The sequence below is a fragment of the Symphalangus syndactylus genome, chromosome 24, assembly GCF_028878055.3.
Source record: "Symphalangus syndactylus isolate Jambi chromosome 24, NHGRI_mSymSyn1-v2.1_pri, whole genome shotgun sequence".
NCBI lineage: Eukaryota > Metazoa > Chordata > Mammalia > Primates > Hylobatidae > Symphalangus > Symphalangus syndactylus.
In genome coordinates, this window is record NC_072446.2 from 30,889,507 (window position 1) to 30,916,936 (window position 27,430).

Consider the following 27,430-nt stretch of genomic DNA (forward strand, 5'->3'; position numbering starts at 1 on the left):
GGAGTGTTGATGGACCTCGGGCTGGCTGGAGTGGAGGGTAGGGAGAATGCTTAAGGCAGGCTGGCTAGGATTCCCTCAGCACCAGATAGCAGAATAGTCAGTGTCCAAACACAGGAGGACAAAGATGCTATTACAGCTGCTAGTCCCCTGTTGGAGTATTGAGGAGGGGGGCACTTCAACCATCAGCTTCTTTAACTCCTCCCTTTCTCCCCTTAGGGGAACAGTTGGAATCTATTAGCCCCCTTGGTCCTCACATTCTCACTTGGAGCCAGTTCATAAAGTTCATAAAGCCACAAAGAGAGAAATTTGGTAACATTGCTAACATTTATCAAGAGCTGGGCATATCTCATACTAAGAAGGTTAGGTACTATCACTTCCCTGTATTACAGATGAGAAAACTGAGGCTCAGAGAGGAGATAAAACTTGTTCAAGATTTCATGGTTAGGATACAACAGAAGCTGGGATTTGAGCTCAACTCCTGAACACATGATCTCACTGCCTCCTAAAGTGCCATGCTATATGTACAATTTTAATATGAGCAGCACCAAAGTGAAGATATTAGGGTATTTGGGGCATCAAGGGTTGGAGGAGTACTTGGTTCGCTAAAACAAAGTCAGTTGGTTAAGGATATTCAAATCCTCAGCAAGCAGGGAGGGGAATGCTCCTCCCATCTGCAAATGCAGAGGTTATAGATTCTCGCCATTATTTATTCCCATGTGCTCCAGGGGTATCAAGAAAGGTTGGAGAATACCTGGCCATAGACTTTGTCCCCTGGGCCAGTTGCTGGGGGTGAGGATTGGAGTGGGGATGAGGGCGATGATAGTTTTACTGGGCATTTAGTATATGCCAAGAAGCATGATTAACTCATTTTATCCCTACAACAGTCCTTGAGATCCCCATCCACATTGTACAGACAGATAAATTGAAACACAAAATTTAGTCCCTTGCCCTTGGGAGAGGAAGTTGGATTCAAATCTAGGCAATTTGACTCCACAGCCTATCAAGTCAACTGGGCCCTGGCAGAGAGTCAGAGAGACAGCCAGAGCTGGTGAGGAGCCTACCCCAAACCATGGACAGCTCCCCAGTGGCCCTGTGGTAGAACAGCCCAGTTTCTGAGACGACTTCATTGCACTCCCTGACCACCACCAATGTCACCCATTGTGAAGCACTCTGCTTCCTTCCAGAAGGAAATTCTCCTTGGACTGACTCTTAGGGAACAGATCCTCTGGCTTGATTCAGGTCCCTAAGAAGCCCTATGGAACCGGTTCTTGAGCCAGGCATATCCCTCCTCAGGGTTCTGAACACCCATCCTCTGAGACAAAAGGATTTTCTCTAGGGTAGGTCAGGCAGGGAACTGCTACCCACATCAGCCCAACAGTCTGTCTCTGCCCACTAGTCCTGCTCTTCCCACACCCACCACCCTTCTCCATTACTATGGGAAAGCCAGTTCCCTCTGCCTCAGTTCCCCATCTGTATCTTTACCATCTCTGCAAAAGCCCAGGGCCAAAACAGTCTCCCCAAATTAGGTCTTCCTCCTTTTGACAGCCCTTATGGGAGTTTCCAAGTTCAAAGCCAGGCTCCCTGGCCCAAGCTGCTGGCCCAGAGCCCCAGCAGGTGCAGCACGGTTGCTAAGCAACATCTCCGAATCTCTGTGTGTTCCTGTCACGTGGTTATTGTAGCTAAGGAAACAAGTCCTCTGGCATCCCTGGACACAGCAAGGCCTAGGCAGCGGTGTTACCTGAGGCCTAACAAAAATCCTGCCGTCCTGTATTCCTGACAAGTTGTGGTTCCCTAAACTGCTATAGGAGACTATCAGGTTGAATTTTGCCTTTTATCCAGGTACTGGCTCTTAGAAGAGAAGGCCTAAATTGGAATCTTAGTCACTTGCTAGACACTCATGGAATCCAGTTCTTTGGGGTAGTCAGTAGGAACAATGCCTTTAGAAGGATATATTAATAGGCTTGGATTCAGGAGACAATCATATATCCCCAATTATCCCATTCTCTATCCTTAGAATCCATTGTAGAGCCAAAATGGAAAAGGCTTGGATTGGACAATGGGAAAGCTGAAGAGGGGCTGAAGACAAGAGCATTGTTCCAGGGTCCCAGGTCTATGGTAGCACAAGAGCCAGATAGGGATTTCCTTCCAATGCCAACTTGCATTGAGATGTGGAACACCCACATCTCAAACACTAGAGGAAGGTGGATGCCACATCAGGGGATGCTACTGTCTTCTTGGAGGGCCTGCCTCCCCAGTCTTCCAGTCCATACTTCCTGGGGCCTCTTCTCCAGGATTCGCCTAGAAATAAGGAAATCTCTTTGAAGGACAAACAGCTAAAGAGGTAAACAATAGCAGAGGAAATATAAGAGATTTTTTTTAGACGGAGTCTTGCTCTATTGCCCAGGCTGGGGTGCTGTGGGGTGATCTCAGCTGACTGCAACCTCCACCTCCTGGGTTCAAGCGATTCTTGTGCCTCAGTCTCCCGAGTAGCTGGGACTACAGGCGCCTGCCACCACGTCTGGCTAATTTTTGTATTTTTAGTAGAGATGGGGGTTTTATCATGTTGGCCAGGCTGGTCTCCAACTCCTGACCTCAGGTGATCTGCCTGCCTCAACCTCCCAAAGTGCTGGGATTACAGGCGTGAACCACCACACCTGGCCTAAATATAAGAGAACTTGAGCACCAATGAGGAAGGCACAACAAGTGAATAATTAAAATTCCAAAAATAAAGAACAGAGAGAGCCAATGGAAGGAAATTATCAAAGAAATAACTGAAATCTATTGAAAATAATTGAAATATTCCAAAAAAGAAAGGCATGAGTTGTTTCCAAAGATTCCAAAGAGTGGCCAACATAAACTCTGGAAATATTTCCATGTCAAGTCACATCTTTCAGAAGTATCAGATCACTGGTGACAAAGAAAAGATGCTAAAAGCTTCCAGAGAGTAAAAGCAACTTTCATAGAAAATGTCAAAAACCATAATGGCATCAGACTTCTCAAGTGGCAGATCTGACACCATGGGGCAAGATCCACTAAATAGCCAAGGAAAATAGTTTTATCTGTTCTATTACAGCTGTTTTCATTCTGACAGCCTCTTTTTTAAACGATCAGTCCACCTTTCATAACATCCTGTCCTTTTCTTCATGAGTGCAGTATCTAATATCATCTTCTTCCTACATCATCTCAGATTCCTCAAAATTGCATGCAGTAGTGTGGGTCTTTATCTTTCACACTGGAGCCTTTCTTCAAATACTTGGGGATGTTCTCTTTGTCACCAGTGATCCGATACTTCTGAAAGATGTGACTTGGGTCAGGTACAGTGGCTCATGCATGTAATCCCAGCACTTTGGGAGGCCGAGGCAGGTGGATCACCTGAGGTCAGGAGTTCAAGGCCAGCCTTGCCAACATGGTGAAACCCTGTCTCTACTAAAAATACAAAAATTAGCCAAGCGTGGTGGCAGGTACCTGTAATCCCAGCTACTTGGGAGGCTGAGGCTGGAGAATCACTTGAATCTGGGAGGCAGAGGTTGCAGTGAGCCAAGATCACGCCATTGAACTCCAGCCTGGGCAACGAGAGTGAAACTCCGTCTAAAAAAAAAAGAAAGATGTGACTTGAGATGGAAATATCTCCAGAGTTTATGTAGGCCACTCTTTAGAATCTTTAAATTTGGAAACTCATGCCTTTCTTTTCTGGAATATTTCAATTATTTTTAAAAGATTTCAGTTATTTCTTTGATAATTTCCTTCCATTGGCTCTCTCTGTTCAATGACTAACAGAAATTCTTGAGTTTGCACAGAACAACAGATAAGAAAAGAAACAACTTGCTGAAATGCTGAACTTTCCTCTGCTTATGAGATAACAAAACTGGCTGGAATCAAACGGAACCAATATGGCCAACTAGAGTCTGCGCAGAACCAGTTTGCTGAATCACAGCTTGAATTTCTGCCACATGTTTCATGCTAACTCCCCCCAAATTTGCACATGTGCTCCATGAGGTAGCATAAAAAGATAACTGCACGTGCCCAAGGACTGTCCAGACCTCCCCTTTTCTTCCACCAATCACCTGCTAATCCCAGAACTCACTCCCTAAACCTTTTCTAATAAAATGACTGCCTGAAAGCCAGCGCAGAGAGACAGGTTTCAGCTGGACTCCTGTCTCCTTGTTAGTCAACTTACAATAAAAATCTTTTCTTTTCTCAAAAGGCCGGCTTCTTAGTAATGGCTTCTACTGCATCAGGCAGAAAGCCCCTTTTGCTCTGTAATAGTTGCTTGGATAATTCGATGTTTGGGTTAGGCTTAGGTTTAAGTGTTTAGGTTGCCTGGTCATGCTTAAGAGTAATTAAGCATTAAAACCCCGATTAAAAGCTCTTTGCACTTGGCTTGGGCATGTGGTCTATGGGCTTCACTGTTTGGTGATCCTCCTGGATCCATTTGTGAAGTCCTCCTCAGGCTGGTCATATTTCCCAGAGAAAAGGGTCTCCCACTCTCCTGCCTCAAGGGTAATAATTCTGGCTACAAGCATTCTAGCAGTTGTGAGAGAAGAAAAGGGTGGGAATCTCACAGTCAGCATGCAAATTTAAATCTGATTTCCCTACTATTTTCAGGGAATATCCCAGCCCTCAATTGTAACTGGCACCCCTGATTCAGAAGCCTTCTTTTACCTCCACCAGAAAATAAACATGCAATCTTCTGCTGGGGTTGAAGAAAGGATCTAGGAATCTGCATATCAGACTTTGAACCAATCTTCCTGTTTCAACCCCATCTGGTGCCACTAATTCCTGAGCCTTGGGGAGTTTCTGCCATGAAATCAGGTTGCTGTTTCTTGGCTTTTCTCACTGCCAGTTTAGGATTCAGCTTTCTGGGTCTGCGAAGTCAGCCACCATTCATTCATCTGCTTTCCAGCTTCTAAAATTGTATTGCTGCTTAAGGATAGGGATATGTCTGCCCTCCCACACTCTTTGTCTTCGTACATTTAAACATTTTACAATTTCTTGCAGTGTTGTTTTTGTAGGGTTTTGCACTTGTTCAATCTGCCATCTTGAACCAGGGGTCTTTATGCTGAAGAACAACCAGTACTAAAACATCCAGATCCAGCCTGGGTTCAGATGCTGGCTTTAGTACATGAATAGCTGTTTAACTGTGGGTAAGTTATAGAAACTCTCTATACCTTAAAGCATTCCATGAGAGTTAACTATTCTTATTCTTATTATTATTATTATTATACAGTATTTACTATGTGCCAGCGCCTATAGCAAAGGCAGTGGGTCTGCCAAGATGAAAATTTCAGGTTAGCTGCTGCTCTTTCCAGCCCCGAACAGGTATGACCAGTTTCCCTACTCTAGTCTATACCATGTAAATACAATATGTACCCTAAGTAAATTATCAAGCAGGTGGAAGTTCTAGTTGTGCAAATACAGCTGGTAACAATGTAAATACAGTATTTAAATGAACTAGAGGCCAGCAAGGCAGGGCAGTTGTTTTCAAATGTAGTTGAATCTCTTCTGTTTTAAGTATAACAGCCATGGGCATCATTTCTCCCAAATGACTTACTCACACATTTATTTCTGAGCATCAAAATCATGTTGTCTACTACTTGTTTTGCAGGGCAAATGACACCATCTGGACCCTGGAAACAGCACATGCTTGGTGCAGTCACCCTCCCCCAAGCCAGTATCTTAAGCAAAGTCTCCTCCCACTTTAAATGAGCCTCCTTCATGTTTTCCTTTCTTCTGGTCCGCTTGGCTTTCATGTTCCTCCCTCTGCTCTCTTTGTCCTGCTGAGCAGACAGCAAACCTGCAGGTTCTGTGATCCTGCTGCTCAGCTTTAAAACAAAAACCAAAAACAAAACCATGTTGCAATTTGTGAACTTTCTCTCCTGGAAGGCATGAACCATCAGCTTTCCTGAAGGTAGCTACTGCAAGGCATTGGTCTTATAGAAGAAAATGACTGAAGAGGGAAAGAGAAAGAAACAGACAAAAGAACGAAGGGAAGCATTCAGAAGGAGGGAGAGAGACCAGCTGGCCCCCAGGTTGAACCACATACTCAGCCTTTAAGAAACTGGGCTTCTTTAACATGGGTGCAAGTACCAGCCAAGGTATTTCCACCGCAGATTCACCACCGAGATGAAGATGGCTAGACATTTTTCAAATGAGAGCAACTGGGCCTGTACTACAAGACGTATTCAGGCTATTAATATCTCCATGCCCTGCCATTCCCTCTGCCTGGAATGTTCTTTCTCCAGTACTTTGTATTCTGATGGCTCTCGACCCTAGCTTCAAACCCCAAACCCCTGCTTCTAGATAACAGCCTCACAACAGATCATTCAGGGGCCCACGTATTTACAAGCCTGGGAGGTGATCCTGAAAGCTTTGCAGGTATATTCTTCTTTGGCTCCACCCACGCTCCAGTGAGCACAGCTGCATCTGCTCAGTTATGCTCTCTTCTTCCAGACACTGCCAAAAATGCTGAGATACACAAGATGCCAGGCCTTGAGAATCAATGACAGATCCACAGCTGAACTGCTTGAAGACAGGGCTTGACCAAGTATCTACTGTGGCAACTCTTTCAATTTTCCCATTTATAGCATGTTTTCATTTTTCAAATTTCAGAATTTATTATATCCCTCCCCTTTCTCTCTCTCTCTCTCTCTCTTTCTGTGTCTCTCTCTCCCTCTCTGTGTGTATGTGTCTCCCCTCTCTGTCTCCCTCCTCCACCGACACCTTAAGATTCAGACATGCGCCTACTGAACACAAATCCGAAAGGAAGCCACCTCTTTGAACTAGAATTGCCCAAGATGAGGGCCCCGTTTACTAGGTCAGCTTGTTCTCTGGTTTCCTCTTGGTTAAAGGTGAGTTTTCTCCCAAGAAGCCCTTATGCAAACTGATGTCTGGTTGGCAAGCTCAACAGCTCTATACAGACATAACCAGACATGCCATATCCCCATGTGTGGGCACAGCTGATACCCACTTGATCCCAGTAAAACATTCGTAATCCCTTTCATGCTGTCATTGCTTTCGCCCAACAATTCCACCATAGAGAGTGAAGATATAATTTTTTTTATTGACCAGGGCCCTTGGGTGCTTCTTGTGTGTGGCTTTCAGGGACAATGACATCACATGTTAAATAACTCTTTGCTAAAGAGCTCTGAGTACAAACAAATGCTATTCTCTAACATACCCTAAGAACAAAGTGAGCAGGTCCTATCCCTGTCCTACGCTTTGGCCTCCTGTCTGAGGATCTGTCCCCCCCTACTGCATCCCCATCTCGTCCATCCCCAGAATTGACTGGTTTAGTCCTGTTGGGTCCCAAGTTCCTTGGGAGCAGGCAGAGTCGTCTTTGGCACAAAAGTGGAAGCAAGTCCACATGGATCATCTGGGCCCCAGCCAGTGTCTCAAGGTATAGCCACTGGATCCTTAGATTAACCTCCATTTGGGTTCTTGGCTAGTTTCTTGGCTGTAGAGGAAGATTATTCTACTTTCCTTGGGCCATTTCTTCATTCCCTACTTCTGATTTTTATGGTAGGCCCAGGGTGCAAATAACACAGTTTTCAAGCTGTTTTCTCTTTCGGGGGAGTCTCTGCCTGCATTGCACATAGCCTCGGGGTCCTGCTCTCCCCTGGGCAATAGCAAGTACTTAATTTATGCTGAACCCATTGGGCCCTTTCCCTCTCTGGATTTTGAATCTTGAGCAGAATGATCCAGGAATGAAAGTGATGACTTTATAGTACAGCTACTCTGTCCAAGCTTCCTAAAGGGACTGCTAATTCCTACTCCCTAGATCCCTGAGATGCCATTTTTCCTCTTACCAAAAGCTGACCTATTCAGCTTTCTTTACAGTTCTGTGACTTTTCTTATAGTCTTCCAATAAATCCCTTTTTGCTTGTTAGCCTAAGTCTGTCTCTGTTGCTTGCCACCAAAGAGTACTACCGGATAGGGATGGCCCTCTCGCCATCGTTCTCTGCCACCTGGGTATCCTTTCCCCAAAGCTGTTAATTTTAAAGCCAGGAAGCTCAAGATCCCCCCCACACCCCCGCCCCCCGCCATATTCCTGCAAGATCCAGGCAAACTTTGGCTTCTGATTCCTTGCACCTTCTTTCAGAAAGTGGCCATCCTCAGTTTAAACAACAAAAATCCTCCATCCATGATCCTTTTTAAATAACATTGCATTTATCGGGCAGGGTTCAACAGAATGGAAAACAGAACCATTCTAAGTATTGAAAACAGGCAATTTAATGCTGAGATTTGGGTTTCCAAGTGACAGAAGAGCTGATAAGCGAAATCGAAGATGGTGAAGCAACTCAGAGCTTAGCAATAGCAGAAACCGCTACCAGCCCTAGGCTGTAAGGACAAAAGGAGGTGATGTTACTGGTGCTCAAGGTTTAGGGTCACTGGAGCAAACTGGGACCATGGTAAGCACATCTGATGAGAGTTGGAGTCAAGAAGAAGATGCAGCGACTGCTGAAGATGCCACCTGTGGCAGAGTGGGGGGAGAAACACCTGGGGTCTCCTTTCTTCCTGTCCTCCCACCTCTTGCCTCCCATGTTCAAGCTAGCTGTAACCCAGCTGGCAGAGGAGCCCAAGAAAGGAGCCTGGGAAGTCGGTCTCACTGTGGCACAGAGCAAAGCAGAAGGAGGACAAGGAACAGATCTGAGAGGACACAGAATGCGGACAGCACCTGCTTCATTATTTAAATTATATTTGCTAAAGTATTATTTAATGTTTAGAATAAAACGATTTTAGCATTTAAATAGATAGCATGTAATATGTGTATATCAAGGTTCAAAAGGTATGCACAATTTTAATTCCTTATTAAATTAGATATTATCACACAAAACACAATAGGAAAGTCTTGTTGACTAGAAAATGCTTTGTATCTCAATGTAATCAACAGGCCTGTTTCTTTCTTTACTGTTTGTGTTGATGACACTGTCTTGTACTCATAAATTGTACAGAAATTTGTAGGGAGAAGGGATACAGTAACCCCCAAACTGCAGTTTCACGGGCAGAAGCAATGCCCAGCACCCCCAAACCTCTAGGCCCTAGAGACACGAGAGAAGAAATAGGGCAGTTACCACTTGGTGACTTACCAACTCAAATCACCAAGTTTTTCCCCAACCCTGCTGCCTTCTCTTCTGTAATTTCCTTGCTGCTGATGACTGTAAGGCAGACTGGCCTCACATCAGAGCCCAGAGAAGGGAGAGTGACACAGTGATGTGACAACAGTGCAATGATAAAACAGGGTTCTTTTTCTTATCTAAGGTGTTAGAATGTGTATAAATAAACATTTTTGTTAGGCGATTTGTTTTAGTTTAGTTTTGCTATTTTAACTACACAAGCAAGACAAGCATGATCTGAGCACTCCATTTTGTCAGTCTGTGCTGTCTGAAATCGAGGCTCCTGCATTCTGTCCTAGCTTATATAATTCTGAGAAAGCAGTTCTGGTGCAGTGTTTAGGCTCAACCCCATCAAAGCAGTGCTGGCCATCCTCCCTACAGTAGTAATGAAATGGTGAGTCTAGGAATGGGAGGGGGAGCGGAGGAGGTCAGCAGAGGGCACAGAGTAGGCCCTCGATAATGCTTACTGCACAGTTATTGAATGGCAGAGTCAAGAGCAGACACTGGGTCGGGGTCCCAGCACACTGGGCTCAGGTGCCCCTGCTGGCACAGACCCTAGCATTCCTCTCCAGAGGGGAGGCTACAGCTCCACCTGTGCTTCATCTGGGTCTAGATGTGCTTCTCCAGGGCAAAGACTGGCAACAGCTGAAGCCTCCACTTGGATGTTCCATGGACACCTAAAGCTAAATGTGTTGGCACATGAATTTGTTACTCTACCGTTGACCTACCCCTCCAGTCATTTGTATCTCAGGTAGTGGTACCTCCAGCTATTCAGTTATTATGTTAGAAACCAGGATCTCATCCTTGATACCACACTTCCCACCATCAGCATCACTATGCCCCTACCAGCATCTAATTTATTCTACCTCCCAAACATGCCATGAATCTGTGCACTTCTCTTCATCCCCACAGCCCAGGTCACCTGTGATTTAATATTTGGACTACATAGTCACCTCCTCACTGATTATTCTGGACACATTTTCTGCACAGCAGTCATCCATTCATTCATTTCCCAGTTGTTTGCTGAGTACCTATGGAGTGTTAGGTGCTAGGGATACGGTAGTGAGCAAAACAAAGCCGTCATCCTCATGGAACTAATATTCTCACAGAAGCCAGTTATGGCTCCTAAAGCACAGATATTCTCATGTCTGTCCCCAGATTAAAGCACATCAGTGGCATCCCTCTGTCCTCAGTATAAAATCCAAACTGCCTAAGACACCTTCCTCTCTAGCTCATGGCATCCCAGTATTTCCTGTGCTTACCTTCCCAGCCATATGGAATCAATTTCAGTTACCCAAATGCATCAAGCCTTCGCATATCCTAGAATATTCTAACCACCTCCCCCCACTTGCCTATCAGCTACTCACCCTTCAGTTCTCAACTTGGAGCTCTCTTGGCCAGGGTTGTTTGCCAACTATGATGAGTTGAGTCTTGTTGGGGATAATGGAATTTGGAGGATGCCCAAAATTCCTGAGATCTGAAACCTGTCCTGCCACAGCCACTACTGCCCATCCCTTCTCCCCAAGCCTTTGAAAGAAATATAAGCCCAGAGAATAAGCCCAAACAAATGCACACTTTCTTTCTCTGAGGTTCTGGCCTCTGACTGTGCTGGATTGAATAATGTGAAGGATTTTATTGACCTAGGCTGGAGGGAGACCTAACTGATCTCAGAAGAGGATATTTACTATTTTTGGCTACTAAGTATCTGTATTAGTCCGTTCTCATGCTGCTATAAGGACATCCCCAAGACTGGGTAATTTATAAAGGAAAGAGGTTTAATGGACTCAGTTCCACATGGCTGGGGAGGCCTCATGATCATGGCAGAAGGCGAAGGAAGAACAAAGGCGTGTCTTAGGAGGCAGCAGGCAAGAGAGCATGTGCAGGGGAGCTGCCATTTATAAAACCATCAGATCTCATGAGACTTACTCACTATCACGAGAACAGCACGAGAAAAACCCCTTAGCTATGGCTGCTGCTGCTGCTTTTTTTTTTTTTTTTTTCGGAGACAGGGTCTCAGTCTGTCACCCAGGCTGGAGTTCAGTGGCACGATTATAGCTCACTGCAGCCTCAAACTCCTGGGCTCAAGCAATCTTCCTGCCTCAGCCTCTCAAGTAGCTAGAACTATAGGTACATACCACCACATCCAGCTCTTTTTTTTAAATATTTTTTTGTATGCTGGGCGCGGTGGCTCACGCCTGTAATCCCAGTACTCTGGGAGGCCGAGGCAGGTGGATCACGAGGTCAGGAGATCGAGACCATCCTGGCTAACACGGTGAAACCCCATCTCTACTAAAAATACAAAAAATTAGCCGGGTGTGGTGGTGGGTGCCTGTAGTCCCAGCTACTCAGGAGGCTGAGGCAGGAGAATGGCATGAACTCAGGAGACAGAGCTTGCAGTGAGCCGAGATTGCGCCACTGTACTCCAGCCTGGGCGTCAGGGCGAGACTCCATCTCAAAAAAAAAAAAAAAAATTTTTTTTTGTAGAGACAGGGTCTCACTGTGTTGCTAAGGCTAATCTTGAACTCAAGCAATCCTCCCACCTCAGCCACCCAAAGTGCTGGGATTACACGTGTGATCCCTTTTTCTGCATTTCTCTCAACTTCCAGGCCATTCTGCTGTTTAAGTTTATCTCTTAGATCCAAACTTCCCAAATGAGGATGTGATTAAATCTGCTGATTACTATTCATAGAGAGTCCTGTATGAGGACTACAGATCTAGAGCCACCTTCCTCAGAAAGGCTAAGGATGTGACAAACACAGAGAGCGAATGGAGCCCACTCTGCATTTCAGCCTCAACTTGGGCAAATCTAAGCATGTCATCTTCACTCACAGGTCTGCTTGCTCACCCTGTGTTCCTTAACTCAGTGAATGTTCCACTGTAGAGACCTGGTCTTCCAAACCAAGTCCCCTCTTGTAACCTACCTCTCCAGCCTCATCTCCTTCCACTCCCATCGTACCTCAACTATCTGAACTTCTCAATACTTATTTCAAAAAATGAAATCAGCTCTTCCAACTCTCTGGCCAATGCACTCTCCCTTCAACTGCGCTCGAGACCAGGGGGCTTTGTTTGTACTTCTCTGTCTCTACTTGTATTTTCTTTCCTCTACAAGATCCCAACCTAGAAAGCTTTAACATCCTCTTTTGCTAGACTATGAGCCATCTGGGGCAGGAATTATGCCTCAGTAATCTTTGGGGCTGGCCAAGGTGAGTGTCAGTGAGTTTCTAAAGACTAACTCAGCAACAACCTTCAAACATCCTTCCCCTAGAGTTTAGGACACACAGTCTTACTAGTCCGCCATCCCTTGCTGCAGCAGCTCACCTTCAAGACCCCATAGCCTGGTAGGGTCCCACCCTCCCTCTCCTCTGTTGGAGTTGGCTCAGGTGTGAATGGGTCTGAGGACTGGGTCCTGAAAACACTTTTCTCCAAAGAGTGATAACAGCTGAGAGGATGCAGTTATGACCTAGGTGGTCCTTTGCCTGGCTTCCCAGGGCCTTTGGGCTGCCTGGCTGCTCCAAGTGCCACTCTGTGAAATAAGCCAATTTCCTCCTGCTCTGTTGATTTCTCTTGTGATGCTGCACACTCCTGGCCCGAGAGTGACTCAGCTGATTTGCCTTCTGCATGCCTGGAGTGGTGTAGGAGGGGCAGACTGATAGGAGTGAAGCTGGAACAAAGGTTTGAGTCTCACGGTCATGAGGAGGCCTGGCCTCATGCCCATAAGACCATAGAGAGGGCTGGGAGGGTTAGGGCCTGGTCCTGTACTTACTCCAGGAACAGGACAGGGGCTGTGAGAACTCTGCCAGCTCAGAAAGTGTTTAAGAGGTTACAGTGTTGTCACTGAAGCCCAGGCTTCAGGATTCTCCCAACAGGCAGTCAGAAATAGTGATAAGGAGACCAGAAGCAGGTGATACAAATCAAGAAGTATTTGGGCCCTCATAGCAAGAATGAGATGGAAACAATATTTCCAGAGAGCTGGGGAAGGAAGCAAATTACTCAGACAAGCAAATCAGAGTGAGACACAAAGCAGAAACCAGCTCTGTGAGTCTGGGCATAGGCTAGGTGGGAAAGAGAGACCTCAGACTCACAGGCAACCTCATCCATTCATCACCCTGTGCTGGGCTCCAGAGACGAAGAGATGGTTGATTATGGCTCCTGCCCTGAAGGAAATCCCTGCTTGAGTTCAGTGGGGAATCCCCCAGACACATAAACAGAAACTACCATAAAACATGGTCAAGGGGCTGGGCATGGTGGCTCATGCCTGTAATCCCAGTGCTTTGGGAGGCCGAGGCGGGAGGATCACTTATTTGTGCCCAGGAGTTCGAGACCAACCTGGGAAACATGGGAGACTCCGTCTTTACAAAAAAAAAAAAAAAATTAGCCAGGTGTGGTAGTTTGCCAATTTAGTACCAGCTACTCAGGAGGCTGAGGCAGGAGAATTGCTTGAGACTAGGAATTTGAGGCTACAGTCAGCTATGATGGAGCCGACTCCAGCTGGGTGACAGCTGTCTCTAAAGAACAAACAACAACAACAAAAACATGGTCAAGGCAGTGGCAGAGGTGAGCACAGAAGCCGTGGAGCACAGATGAAGAGGACTTAACTCTGCCCTTTTCAAAGGAGGGCCTGGGGGTCCTTCACAGTGGAAAGGAGGGTCTGAGGGTTCTCCATAGCAGAGGTGAGATGGAACTTGAAGAGGTAAAAGCATTTGCTAGGTGGGAAAGAGTAGTCCATACATAGGCATGGAGGCGTGTTAGAGCAAAGCCTATTTGGGGCACTGTAGGTAACTGGGTGGGACTAATACATTGAGTGTATATGAGCACGTGGCAGCAAATGCTGCAGATGTTGACAGCAGGCAGAAGAAAAGACCTTATTCCTGGATATGGTTTTAGTGATCCCACCCAGCATTTCAATCAATCAAATTACAATTGCTCCTCTTGAGGGGAGATGGTTTGCTGCTGTTTAGTTTGAGTTCCTTTTTTTTTTTTTTTTTTTTTTAAGTGTAAGAGGATAACTTGGTCTGACCTCAGGCAGAGAGGGAAACTAAAGCAAAACATAAGAGGGAATTGCATTTCAGTGGGCACTCAGATGTCCAGGACTCAACCCCAAACACACAGGATGCTGGAACAGGGGCAGTATGACTAACTTTAACCTACCCATTGCTTCTGATGGAGCCCCTGCCCAGTTGGTATTGGTTCAGGTATGATCTGGGGCAACATCAACTGGGTCCCCAGATGTTGTAGTAGAGATTAGGTGATGGTCAAAAGAGCTGGGAGCCTTCTGGGAAGGCACTTGCATGACCAAGAGGAAAGAGCACATTTTTAGGTTCAGAGTTCAAATACAGCTTACTAGCTCTATGTCCTTAAGCAAGTTACTCAGTCTCTCTGAGCCACTGGGTCCTCAGCTATAAAGTAGGAATCACAGCACTTGCTTCCTAGGAATGTTGTAAGGACAAATGAGATAATCCATGTGAAAGAATCTGGTACATATTGGATGTTCATTTAAAGGGAATTATCTTCTGCTTCTCTCCCATGAACCTGCCTCAAGAAGCCTAGAGAAGGGGAGGAGGCTTTATTTAACATGCATAATGGGTTAATACCTGAATATATAAAGAGCTCTTTTAATCAATAAGAGGAAGAATAGCCCAACAGAACAATAGGCAAAAGATAGATGTAATTAATAGAAATATATATTAATAGCTATTAATCATATTACAGATTTAATATCATATACATAAAAATACACAGCCATATACATATAAATTTCATTAACCAAATTGGTGAATTGTAAAAATAATAAAATATAGTTTCCACTTATCAGCTTGACAAAGTTTATCAAGCATTTCACCATAAGTGCAGTGTGCTTCCTTGCACAATTGATAAATCATTTGTATTCTTTTTCTGTAAATTACCCATACCTACCTTTTGTCCATTTTTCTGACACAATGTTAGTCTTTTTTTAATTGGTGCATAAGAAATTTGCACCAATTTAAAAAAAGCTCTTTATGTATTTGATTTTAACCTTTTGATTGACCTATGTGTTATAAATATTTTTCTAGTTTGTCATTTGTCTTTTGACTTTGTTTATGGTATTTTGGTTGTACAGAAGTTAAAATTTTTTTTATGCAGTCAAAATCATCAATGAATGTTTTCCATTTTTGGCTTGGCAAAGAGGCTAAAGTTTTGCAATATACAGTGTGGGAAAGGCTATCCCTAATATGAGATGTCTGGCTTGGGATAGCTTAGACTGAATCCACTTTACATTTAGATCTCCTAAGTCTCACTTCTCTAACTCTAAGTTTTATATTACGTAGTCTGTCTTTGAAGATTTGGCTTCCCAATAGGTATAAGCCCAGGGAGAAAATGACCACACTGACCTGAGTATTCTGGTCCTTTCAAAAGCTGTATTTCTCATTGGAAATTAATTGACTATGATCTGGTTAAAACATTGGCCTAATGAATTTGATTAGCATGAATCTGCCCTAGAGATAGATCTCTTCTCAGTACTGAAAAAAATCAGGTTTTTGAGCTATAAGTCTGACAGCCAGACTCTAGGCTGTAATGCACCCAGACCTTGCTGAGAAATGTTAGTCTTACCACCTTTTCTTAGAGATAATTCCCCAACATTTCCATTACTGTGCAAATACCTTTCTCAATAATAAGCTGTGAAGGTAAATGTGCCAGAAACTCCATAACTAATAATAATTCAGAATCAACCCTACCCCCTCATTAAGTACTTGCTAGGTGCCCAACACTGTTCCTGGTGCATTTAATGAACTGTTTAACAGCCACACACTTCTGTGATGTATACAATCTTTTTATTTATTATTATTTTTTGAGATGGAGTCTTTCTCTACCACCTAGGCTGGAGTGCAGTGGGGCAATCTCAGCTCTCTGCAACCTCTGCCTCCCAGGTTCAAGTAACTCTCCTGTCTCAGCCTCCCAAGTAGCTGAGATTACAGGTGCACACCACCACGCCCAGCTAATTTTTGTTTTTTTAGGAGAGACGGGAGTTTCTCCACGTTGGCCAGGCTGGTCTCAAACTCCTGACCTCAGGTGATCTGCCCGCCTCAGCCTCCCGAAGTGCCGGGATTGCAGGCGTGAGTCACCGCGCCTGGCTGATGTATACAATCTTAGTTCCTAATTTACACATGAAGAAATAGCGGCCCAGAGAGATGGAGTAACTTTACCAAAATTACGAAGTCAAGAAACGTGCTGCCCGTATTTGAACCCTGGACTGTCTGCTTTCTTATGTGTTTGCGTTTGTAATATTTGATTATGACCCTGTCTTGAAATCTCCCTTTAATTTAGGGAGCTTCAAACTATTATCCAATTATTCTAGTAACCATCCCAGTAATAAGTTGATAACCTCTTCCCCACTAACTTCTCCCTTTCTCTCTGAATTTTCAGATCTCCTGCACTAAATCATGCATGTGATGACTCTGTGGATAACACACAGGGACCTCCTGCCAAATCCCTCTTCCCAGAAAATGTGAGCCTTCATTCTTCCACTAGTTTCATTGGGGCTGTGTTGAATTTAAACTATAAAGGGTTTCCTGTGCATTGTCTTCTAGCCAGAAGGATTAGCTTTAGGCTGACACATTCCATATAAGGTCTTAAGCCTCAAGGAAAGTATCTTTCCTTTATGCTTTTCCAAAGTATCCATTTAGCTCTTTATTTTCTGAATGTGAATATAGAACTTTATTTACCAGTTTCAGATGCTTTGGTAATGCTCAAATAACTAAAATTGACCAGTCTATAATTGAATTATTTGGAAGATATAAAAATACTGTGCAATTTCGTTTTATGTGCTGCTATTTTTATGAGGGCTAGAAAACATTCTGTAGACAGAAAAGGGAAAAATAGAAAGAGAGATTGCTATTGTGCTGCAGGAAGAAATAAGAGAGAGAAACCTAGGAAGAAAGAAAGGGAATTAATAATTGATTATCACCTACTGTTGCCGGTCACTGTGCGAGATGCTTCATGTGTATCATCTTGTTTAATCCCCTCTAACCACCCAGGGACATAGATTTATTGAATCCATTTCGTAAATTAGGAAATTGAGAGTCAGAAAGGTTAAGTAACTCACTCAAGGGCACACAGCTAGTTCGTGCAGAGTTGGGGTTTGAGTGCAGTTCTCTTAGATCCTTAGTGTGCTGGGTACAGAAGGGAAGAACAGATCACAAAACTCAAACTGAAGTCTAGCAGATAACTGAAAAGATCAAAGTGAAACTAACTGGAGATGAGAAAAGAGAAGGATGATCAGAGTGACAGAAGAGGATGTGCTAGCCTTTGGTAAGAGGTAGGGTTTCCGAATCTACCAGCCTAGAGCAAGACAGGGGCAGGTGGCTGGAGCTGGAACTGATGGAGTTCAGGATGTGAGATGGCTAGAACTTCGTCAAGTCAGAGGGGATGCTGGTTCAAGGACAGCCAAGTTAGGAGGATCTGAGTGAAATCAAAGAGTTGGTTGACCTGGCCCAGAGACAGGGGCTCTGGCCTCTCTGGAGGCAGAGGGGACTCTAGGAAGAGGGAGTCCTGAACTTGCTGGTTTGCTTTTCCATTTAGGAGAAGTACTCTCCCTGTCAAAGTCTTCCATCAGGAAAGCCAGACTTTGTTGCCATAGTATTAATAATGCCCTAGCAACCCATCAAGATCTTTCCTGAGTGGGAATGCCACAGGAAGGTTTCCATTCATTCAAAAAAGTGCTGACTGGGTACTTTTCCATGTGCCAGGTATGACCTAAGCGATGGGGAGAAAATGGTAGTCAAAAACACTTTGATCTCTGTCCTTATGCAGCTCATAGTCTAATAGAGGAGATGGTTACTAATCACATGATCATACAAATAAAGGCAAAACTACTAATTTAGTAAGCGCTCCAAAGCAAAGATACACAATACTATAACAGTATATTTAGTAAGGCTTCTTTGAGAAAGCAATGCTTGTGCTATGATGCAGGGAATTAGAAGCTAATTACTTAAAGGAAGAGTATTATATTCCAGATAGAGAAACCATCAAGTGCAAACGTCCTTTGTTTTAACTGGTTCATCCTGGAGAATGGAGGCTTAAGTTCATGTTCAGAGCTTTACACACAATTGACAGTCTATCTGGATGTCTCCTTTCCTAACTGGAAACTCCCCTAATCTCCAACAAATCCACATTTCATGTCAAAGATAGTGTTTGTCTCTAAGCGTGAGATACTTTTCTTTTTCTTTATTTTACATATATATGTACGTATGTATGTATGTATGTATGTATGTATTTTGAGACAGAGTTTCTCTCTTGTTGCCCAGGCTGGAGTGCAATGGCGTAATCTTGGCTCACTGCAACCTCCGCCTCCTGGGTTCAAGCAACTCTCCTGCCTCAGCTTCCCAAGTAGCTGATATTACAGGCGCCCGCCACCACGCCCAGCTAATTTTTGTATTTTTAGTAGAGATGGGGTTTCACCATGTTGGCCAGGCTGGTCTCTGAACTCCTGACCTCAGGTGACCCGCCTGCCTTGGCTTCCCAAAGTGCTGGGATTACAGGCATGGGCCACCACGCCCAGCTTATTTTTTATTTTTAGAGACAGAGTCTTGTCCTGTCTCCCAGGCTAAAGTGCAGTGACACAATCATAGCTCACTACAGCCTCAAACTCTCAGGCTTAAGCAATTCTCCTCTTCAGCCTCCAAAGTAGCTGGAACTATAGGCATGCAGCACCCTGCCCAAGTAATTTTTTAATTTTTTGTAGAGATTGGGTCTCACTGTGTTGCCCAGCCTAGTCTTAAACTCTTGGCCTCAAGCAATACTCTGCCTTGCCTCCCACAGTGTTGAGATTGCAGGTGTCAACCAGTGCACCCAGCCATGAAAGGCTTTTTATGTATTTATGCATATATACACACGTAAATACCCATCTATCTAATCATACCTCTAACCAAGTATCTACTTATTTACGTATTCACTGATTACCCATTCATATATCTATTTAATCATTCATCATACCAATAATCAATCCATGTATCTGTCTACCAATCCACCAGACAACCATCCCTCCATGTATCTATACATCTAACACATTTTATCTGTGTGTGAATATATCCATTTATCCATCAATCCACCCATCTATTCTTTCATTTACCCATGAATCTATCTATACATTTCTCCATCCATGTATCCATGTATTCACTTATTCCTTCCTCTAGCCAACCAATCATTTTATTCATATATCTATTCCTCCATTCTCTCCATCACCTAACCATGTGTTTATCCATTTATCATTCATCCATTTAATCATCCAAGTATTCATCTATCTTCCATCCATTTATTTACCCATTAATGTATTCAATCATTTCTATTGCTGTGGTGACAAATTACCACAAACTTAGTGGCTTAAGACAATAAAGATTTATTATCTTTTACTTCTAGAGGTCAGAAGCCTAAAATGTGTCTGAAGGGGCCAAAACCAAAGTGTTGACGGAGCTGTATTCCTTCTGGAGGCTGTAGGGGTGAATCTGTTTTCTTGACTTTTCCTACTTGAGCTTGCCTGCATTCCTGGTCTCATGGCCTCCTCCTCCAACTTCAAAGCCAGCAGCATAGCATCTTCACATCTCTCTCTGACTCTGTCCCTTCTGCTCCCCTTGTACTTATAAGGAGCCTTGGGATTACACTGGGCCCACACAGATAATCCAGGGTAATCTCACCCATCTCAAGATAAAATGATTAGCAACCTTAATTCTTTTTTGCCATGCAATCTAGCATATTAAAAGTTTCAGTAATTAAGATATGAACATCTTTGGGGGTCCATTATTCTGCCTACCATAACGTCCATCCATTTACGCATTCATCTTTCCATTCATTCATTAATACATCTTTGTGTTCATCCACCAATCCATCACTTTGGTCATCCATTCACTTATAATGTATGTATGTATGTACCTATTTATCTGTCTGTCTCTCTATCTTTCTATCCATACATATATCCAATCCAGTTCTCCATTTATTCGTTCATTCATCCAACTAATCATTCACTTGCCCACCATTCATTTATCAGTAACATCAGCCATCCATCCTAATTTCATTAAATCCATTTATCCATTCATTCACTCATTCATTCATTCACCAACCATCCATGCATCAATTTATCCATCTATTCAACCCTCCATCTAATCATTCATGAGCTACCCTTATCTGCCTTGCCTCTGACCCTTTAATTATAATAAACAAACAGTACCCTTCTAAGACCACAAAGACACACTCTCTCTGTCTCTCTCTCTCTCCCTGTTCTTTCTCCCTCTCTCCATCTCTCTGTCCCTGTTTCTGCTCTGTCTCTGTCTCTCTCTCTCTCTCTCTCTCTCTCCCCACAATTTGGACCTACTTACCAAAACAGATCATTCTGCCTGGATCTTTGTCATTTCTTCTCAGTCATCTTTTTATTTGACTGTAGCTCCTAACCCTGACTCAGTTTTGCCTGTGGTACTTTGTACTGGCTTATGCCAATGGATCTTTCCAGAATCTTACTTAGTTTACAGAGCCATGCCAGTATTGACTTTGTCTGTATTGACCCAAATATGCCTTTCTCCTGGTTATGCCCAGAAGGAGTGAGGGCAATAGGTAACCCTGCAATATGTGAGTGCATAGGGAGGTACTGGGTTAAAACTGTGTGTCCCAATATCTTTTCTGCTACATGCCCTCCCTGTCTGTGAAGAGGTTTAGATGCAACCCATACTCCTCACAATCTATGCTGGATATTTTTTCCAAGGAAGTAAGACAAATAGTTCTGTAAAATATTTGTGGTGTGATGGTCATAAAAGCATTTTGCAACTACTTGAATAATAAAAAAAAGTAAAGAGCTCAAAAACTGCCATTATATAAGAAAAAGCTAAACAAATATGGCTAGTTTTATTTTTAACAACAAGTTTTGTTTTTTTCCCCAGGCTTTCCCCTCACAGGTACTAGTAATAAGGTGAGAAGGCATATACTACTGAAGCAAAAGGATAAGCAGTGGCAGTAACCATAAACATCACCACTCACAAACACTACCATAATTTATAGTTGTCAAAACTGTTAATGGTCTCTCATCACAGGCTGAGATGTAGATAAGTTAGACTGAGGATGGTGCGAAATTCCCAGTGCTCAGCTAAAATGCCTTCCTCTGCCCTGTTGCGCAGGAGAGCACGTCAGAATGCAAATGAATAGGAATAACATTATTATAAGAATAATTGTTCCTATTTATTTATTTATTTATTTGAGACGGAGTTTCGCTCTTGTTGCCCAGGCTGGAGTGCAATGGCGCAATCTCAGCTCACCGCAACCTCCACCTCCCGGGTTCAAGCGATTCTCCTGCCTCAGCCTCTCAAGTAGCCAGGATTACAGGCATGCACCACCATGCCCAGCTAATTTTGTATTTTTAGTAGAGACAGGGTTTCTCCATGTTGGTCAGGCTGGTCTTGAACTCCTAACCTCAGGTGATCTGTCTGCCTCGGCCTCCCAAAGTGCTGGGATTACAGGGGTGAGCCACTGCGCCCAGCCTCCTATTTATTTTTTTTTTAAAGAAGGCAAATCATTCAGACTGTGGTGCCTTATATACAATTAGTAACAAATTACTGGCCATAGACCTCATGAGTGATCATGTCAAGATGTGACCACTGAGAAGCGTGGCTAAATGACTGCTAGATTTCTGAACATGTTTAAGGTCAAGAATCCATCATGCACATAAGTTGAAACTGGAGTGAAGTTGTTTGGGTGAGTTAGAGTGGCCCAGCTCCTCTCCTGGAGGTACCATTCATTTGTTGGGTATGCAGAAGTGTTGAGACTCCTTCATGGAGCTCAACACTGGCCCATGAGGGCATAGTTTATACTACTTCAAAACCTTTCAAGAAAAATGTAATGGAAAATGTGATGTTATCAGAGCCTTGGCCAAAATAATATTTCAGAAATGAATGAGGAAGGACAATTCCTTGTGACTAATCAGCAGTCTGGTCTGGGAAGATGTCACTCCTCAACAGTTGGATGATTCTAGAGCCCTGAGTCAAAAGATTTTGAAGGCACTAACATTTCAACAATGTAAGATCACTGGTTTATAAACATAAGCTCTGGCCAGCACTAAGACATTAGTGAATTATACATAAAAGGTTTATACTTTGAGCCTGGGAAACATAGTGAGACCCTATCTCTACAAAAACAAAAATAAAAAATTAGACAACACAGTAGTGCATACCTGTAGTCCCAGCTACTTGTAGGATCGCTTGAGCCCAGAAGTTTAAGACTGCAGTGAGCTATGATCATGTTGCTATACTTCAGCCTGGGTGTCAGGAAGACCCTGTGTATAAAAATAAAAAATAATAATTTAAAAAAGCACCTCTGAGAAACTGCCTACACAGGGCTCATACCAATTTTACAGATGAAATGACTATAGCAAAAAGTCAATGTCCCCAGATAGCAATTAGGTTTCATACTGTGAGCCATTCCTAGTTGACTAATAATGTTTGCCTGGCCAGGCGCAGTGGCTCACACCTGTAATCACAGCACTTTGGGAGGCCAAGGCAAGCAGATCACTTGAAGTCAGGAGTTCAAGAGCAGCCTGGCCAATATGGTGAAACCCCCGGCTCCACTAAAAATACAAAAATTAGCCAGGCGTGGTGGCAGGTGCCTATAGTCCCAGCTACTCAGAAGGCTGAGGCAGGAGAATCACGTGAAGCAGGGAGATGGAGGTTGCAGTGAGCTGAAATTGTGCCACTGCATTCCAGTCTGGGTGACAGAGCAAGACTCCATCTCAAAACAATATATAATAATAATAATAACAATAATAATAATAATAATAATAATGTCTGCCTGGAGCTCTGAGTTGATAGGAATTCTGGGGTTAAATACAGGATTAGCAAGAAAGAAAGTGGTAAATTAGCCAGAATTTCTCCATGGATATGGGAGGGAGAAGTAGAAACAGGTGTGACACCATATCCCATCATTTTTCCAGTGTTTTCCATCATTCAACCAACATTTGCTGAGCTCTGCAAGGTACCTGTCAGGTGTTGAGAATACTGGAGAAGAACAAAAACAGATAGTTTTTAAAATCTATCTAAATAACTGGAGCCCACAATCCAGTTATTTGTATCATCCCACTCTGTTCCTGATAAAAGATCTTGCTATGTCTTCATCAAAAATTCATTTCCTCTTCTTCCTGGGTACATACAAACTACATTATTCCGCTTCTGTTTTGGTTTGGTGTGGCCATGTAACTGAGTTCTAGCCAATGACACATAAGCAGAAGTGGTATGTGTGATTTCTAGGCTTTTCAAAAGGGGGTGTGTCCTAACCACAATCTCTTCTTGCTAGTTGGATGCAGAAGATGACAAAACCCTAGGGGATGATGTAGTTATGGCATAGAAGGAATCCCCCCGAATCACTAGGTAGAGGATTGTGACTTGTCAACCAAAAATACTTTCCTTTAGACTGAGCATGGTGGCTCACCCCTGTAATCCCAGCACTTCAGGAGACCAAGGCAGGCAGATCATCTGAGGTCAGGAGTTTGAGACCAGCCTGGCCAACACAGTGAAACCCCACCTCTACTAAAAGTACGAAAATTAGCTGGGTATGGTGGCGTGTGCCTGTAATCGCAGCTACTCAGGAGGCTGAGGCAGGAGGATCGCTTGAGCTGGGGAGGCAGAGGTTTCAGTGAGCCAAGATGGCGCCACTGCAATCCAGCCTGGGCTACAGAGTGAGATTCTGTCTCAAAAAAAAAAAAAAGAAAGGAAGGAAGGAAGGAAGGGAGGGAGGGAGGGAGGGAGGGAGGGAGGGAGGGAGGGAGAGAAAGAGAGAAAGAAAGAGAAAAAGAAAGACAGACAGAAAGAAAGAAAGAAAGAAAGAAAGAAAGAAAGAAAGAAAGAAAAGAAAGAAAGAAAGAAAGAAAGAAAGAAAGAAAGAAAGAAAGAAAGAAAGAAAATACTTTCCTTGAAGTACTATATAAGCAAGCAATAAACTTCTTTTTGTTGGAGCCATTATTCTTTCGTGTTCATATTTATTATAGCAGCTAGTGAATATTATACTACCTAATTTGCTCTAAAGTGACCTGGCCTCTTTCAGCCTCCTCTCAACATGCTTTCATCCACTACAGTTGGCACTTAATCCATATTTTCAAGTTAAGTTAGGTGGATACCCTTCATCCTAGCCCATGAATCTGTATTTGACAGGGGGCATCAAAGGCACGTTGAAGATCCCTGCTTCATTCCATTCCTGTGAAGGAATGACAGTCATGTTTCTTTTTGGCTAGAATATCTTTCATTGTTGCTGTTGGACTCCAAAATTGGCGCTGTAATGACTCCCCAGAGTTGTCATGGGCTCTGAGTCACACAGCCCAGATTTAGCCACAGCTGGGTCCCCTACGTCGGTGGAGCTCAGACTTCAGCATGCATTTAAGCACAGGCTTCTAGCCCCACCCCCAAACTTTCTGATCCAGTTGGTTTGGGTTGAGTCCAAGAATTTGGATTTTTACCAAGTTCCTAGATGCTGCTGCTGGTCCAGGAACCACACTTGGAGAACCATTAAGCCAGTAAAGCTAAGCTATCGCTGTTCATCCTTTTTTTTTTTTTGAGATGGAGTCTCACTCTGTCACCCAGGTTGAAGTGCATTGACGCAATCTTGGCTGACCGCAACGTCCACCTCCCAGGTTCAAATGATTCTCTTGCCTCAGCCTCCTGAGTAGCTGGGATTACAGGAACCTGCCACCATGCCTGGCTAATTTTTTTGTATTTTTAGTAGAGATGGGGTTTCACCATGTTGGCCAGGCTGTTCTTGAACTCCTTACCTCAGGTGATCTGCCCACCTCCACCTCCCAAAATGCTGGGATTACAGGTGTGAGCCACCACGCCCGGTCCTATTCTTTTTTTTTTTTTTTTTTTTTTTTTGAGACAGATTTTCACTCTTGTCCCCCAGGCTGGGGTGCACTGGCACAATCTCGGCTCACTGCAACCTTTGCCTCCCGGGTTCAAGCAATTCTCCCGCCTCAGCCTCCTGAGTAGCTGGGATTACAGGTGCCTGCCAGCACACCAGGCTAATTTTTGTATTTTTAGTAGAGACGGGGTTTTGGCATGTTGGCCAGGCTGGTCTCGAACTCTTGACCCCAGGTGATCCGCCGACCTCAGCCTCCCAAAGTGCTGGGATTACAGGCGTGAGCCACCACGCCTGGTCTCATCTTTTAAAATTACTGTAAGACATCTGAATTAGAGTTCTCCAGAGAATAGAACCAATAGGACACACACAAGCATACACACATGCACACATACACACACACACGAGAAGATTTATTATAGGAATTGGCTCGCATGATTATGGAGGCTGAATATTTCCACTATCTGCCACCTGCAAGCTGTAGAACCAGGAAATCCAGTGGTTTAATTCAGTATGAGTCCAAAGGCCTGAGAACCAGGAGCTCTTATGATATAATTCCTAGTTCAAGCCTGAAGGCCTGAGAACAGAGAGTAGAGGTGAGGGGAGTGCAGGTGTAGTTTTCAGAATCCAAAGCCTGAGAACCAGGAGCTCCAATGTCCCAGTTCAAGGAGAGGGGGAATTTACTCTTCTTCCATATTTTTATTCTACTTGGGCCCTCAACGGACGATGCCCACTAACATTGGTAAGGGCAATCTTCTTTATTAAGTCTACTGATTCAGATGCTAATTTATCCTGGGAACATCCTCAGAGACACACCCAGAAATGTTTCTCCAGCTATCTGTGCATCCCTTAGCCCAGTCAAGTCGACACATAACATTAACAATCACAGCATCTGTGTTCTGTAAATATTTTTGTTTGTATGCTTTGTTGGTGCTTTCTTTTCACTTTTCCTTCTGTCAAATCCTAGCCTTGTTTTTGCTTGTGATACCTAGAGTGGGAGCCTAGGAAAGCTAAGACACTGGACTGAACTGCTATTGGTGTGGCAGCTACTGCTGCACTTTGGCACCTGGGCTTGTGGCTGATGGACAGAGATGGTGATAGCTCTAGACTCTGCAGCCTTCCTTCCAGTGACGTGCCTCAGTTTTACTATTTGTAAAATGAGGGTAATAACTTTTTGTTTGTAAGAATTAAATATTTTATACATGTAAAGCATTTAAAACAGTGCTTGGAACAAAGCCAGAGGCATCACATTACCCAATTTTAAGCTATACTATAAGGCTACAGTAACCAAAACAACATGGTACTGGTACAAAAACAGACACACGGCCCAACAGAACAGAATAGAGAACCCAGAATTAAAGCCACACAGCTACAGCCATCTGATCTTTGACAAAGTCGACAAACGTAAGCAACGAGGAAAAGACTCCCTATTCGATAAATGGTGCCGGGATAGCTGGCTAGCCATGAGCAGAAGAATGAAACTGGACCCATACTTTTTAACCATATACAAAAATTAACTCAAGATAGGCCAGGCGCAGTGGCTCACGCCTGTAATCCCAGCACTTTGGGAGGCCGAGGCAGGCGGATCACGAGGTCAGGAGATCAAGACCATCCTGGCTAACACAGTGAAACCCTGTCTCTACTAAAAATACAAAAAAATTAGCCAGTGTGGTGGCAGGCACCTGTAGTCCCAGCTACTCGGGAGGCTGAGGCAGGAGAATGGCGTGAACCCGGGAGGTGGAGCTTACAGTGAGCCGAGATCGCACCACTGCACTCCAGCCTGGGCGACAGAGCGAGACTCCATCTCAAAAAAAAAAAAAAAAAAAAAAAAATTAACTCAAGATGGATTAAATATTTAAATGTAAAACCTCAAACTATATAAGAAAATCCTAGAAGAATACCTAGGAAATGCCATTCTGGACATTGGCCTTGGGAAATAATTTATGATTAGGTCCTCAAAAGCAATCACAACAAAAACAAAAATTGAGAAGTGGGACCTAATTAAACTAAAGAGCTTTCGCACAGCAAAACAAACTTTCAACAAAGTAAACAGACAACCTACAGAATGGGAGAAAATATTTGCAAACTATGCATCTAAAAAAGGTCTAATATCCAGAATCTGTAAGGAACTTCGACAAATCAGGAAAGCAAAAACAAACAACCCCATTAAAAAGTAGGCAAAGGGCCAGGCACAGTGGCTCAGGCCTATAATCCCAGCACTTTGGGAGACCAAGGCAGGCAGATCACTTAAGCCTAGAAGTTTGAGACCAGCCTAGGCAACATTGTGAAACCCCATCTCTACAAAAAAAATACAATGTAGCGGCATGTGCCTGTAGTCCTACCTACTCAGGAGACTAATGTAGGATTGCTTGAGCCCAGGAGGTTGAGGCTGCAGTGAGCCATGATCGCACCACTGCACTCCAGCCTAGGCAACAGAATGAAATCCTGCCTCCAAAAAATAAAGAAAG

General features: G+C 43.8%; 1 long non-coding RNA gene across 1 annotated transcript in view; it reads right to left on the minus strand.

Moving 5' to 3' along the window:
- Positions 1-305: 305 nt before the first annotated feature.
- Positions 306-27,430, minus strand: part of LOC134735876 (uncharacterized) — a 37,709-nt gene continuing 10,584 nt past the window's right edge. The window contains exons 3-4 of the long non-coding RNA XR_010119441.1: positions 22,297-22,398; positions 306-2,298 (exon numbers count right to left, since the gene is read on the minus strand). This is a non-coding gene — a long non-coding RNA (uncharacterized lncRNA). The remainder of the gene's footprint in view (positions 2,299-22,296; positions 22,399-27,430) is intronic.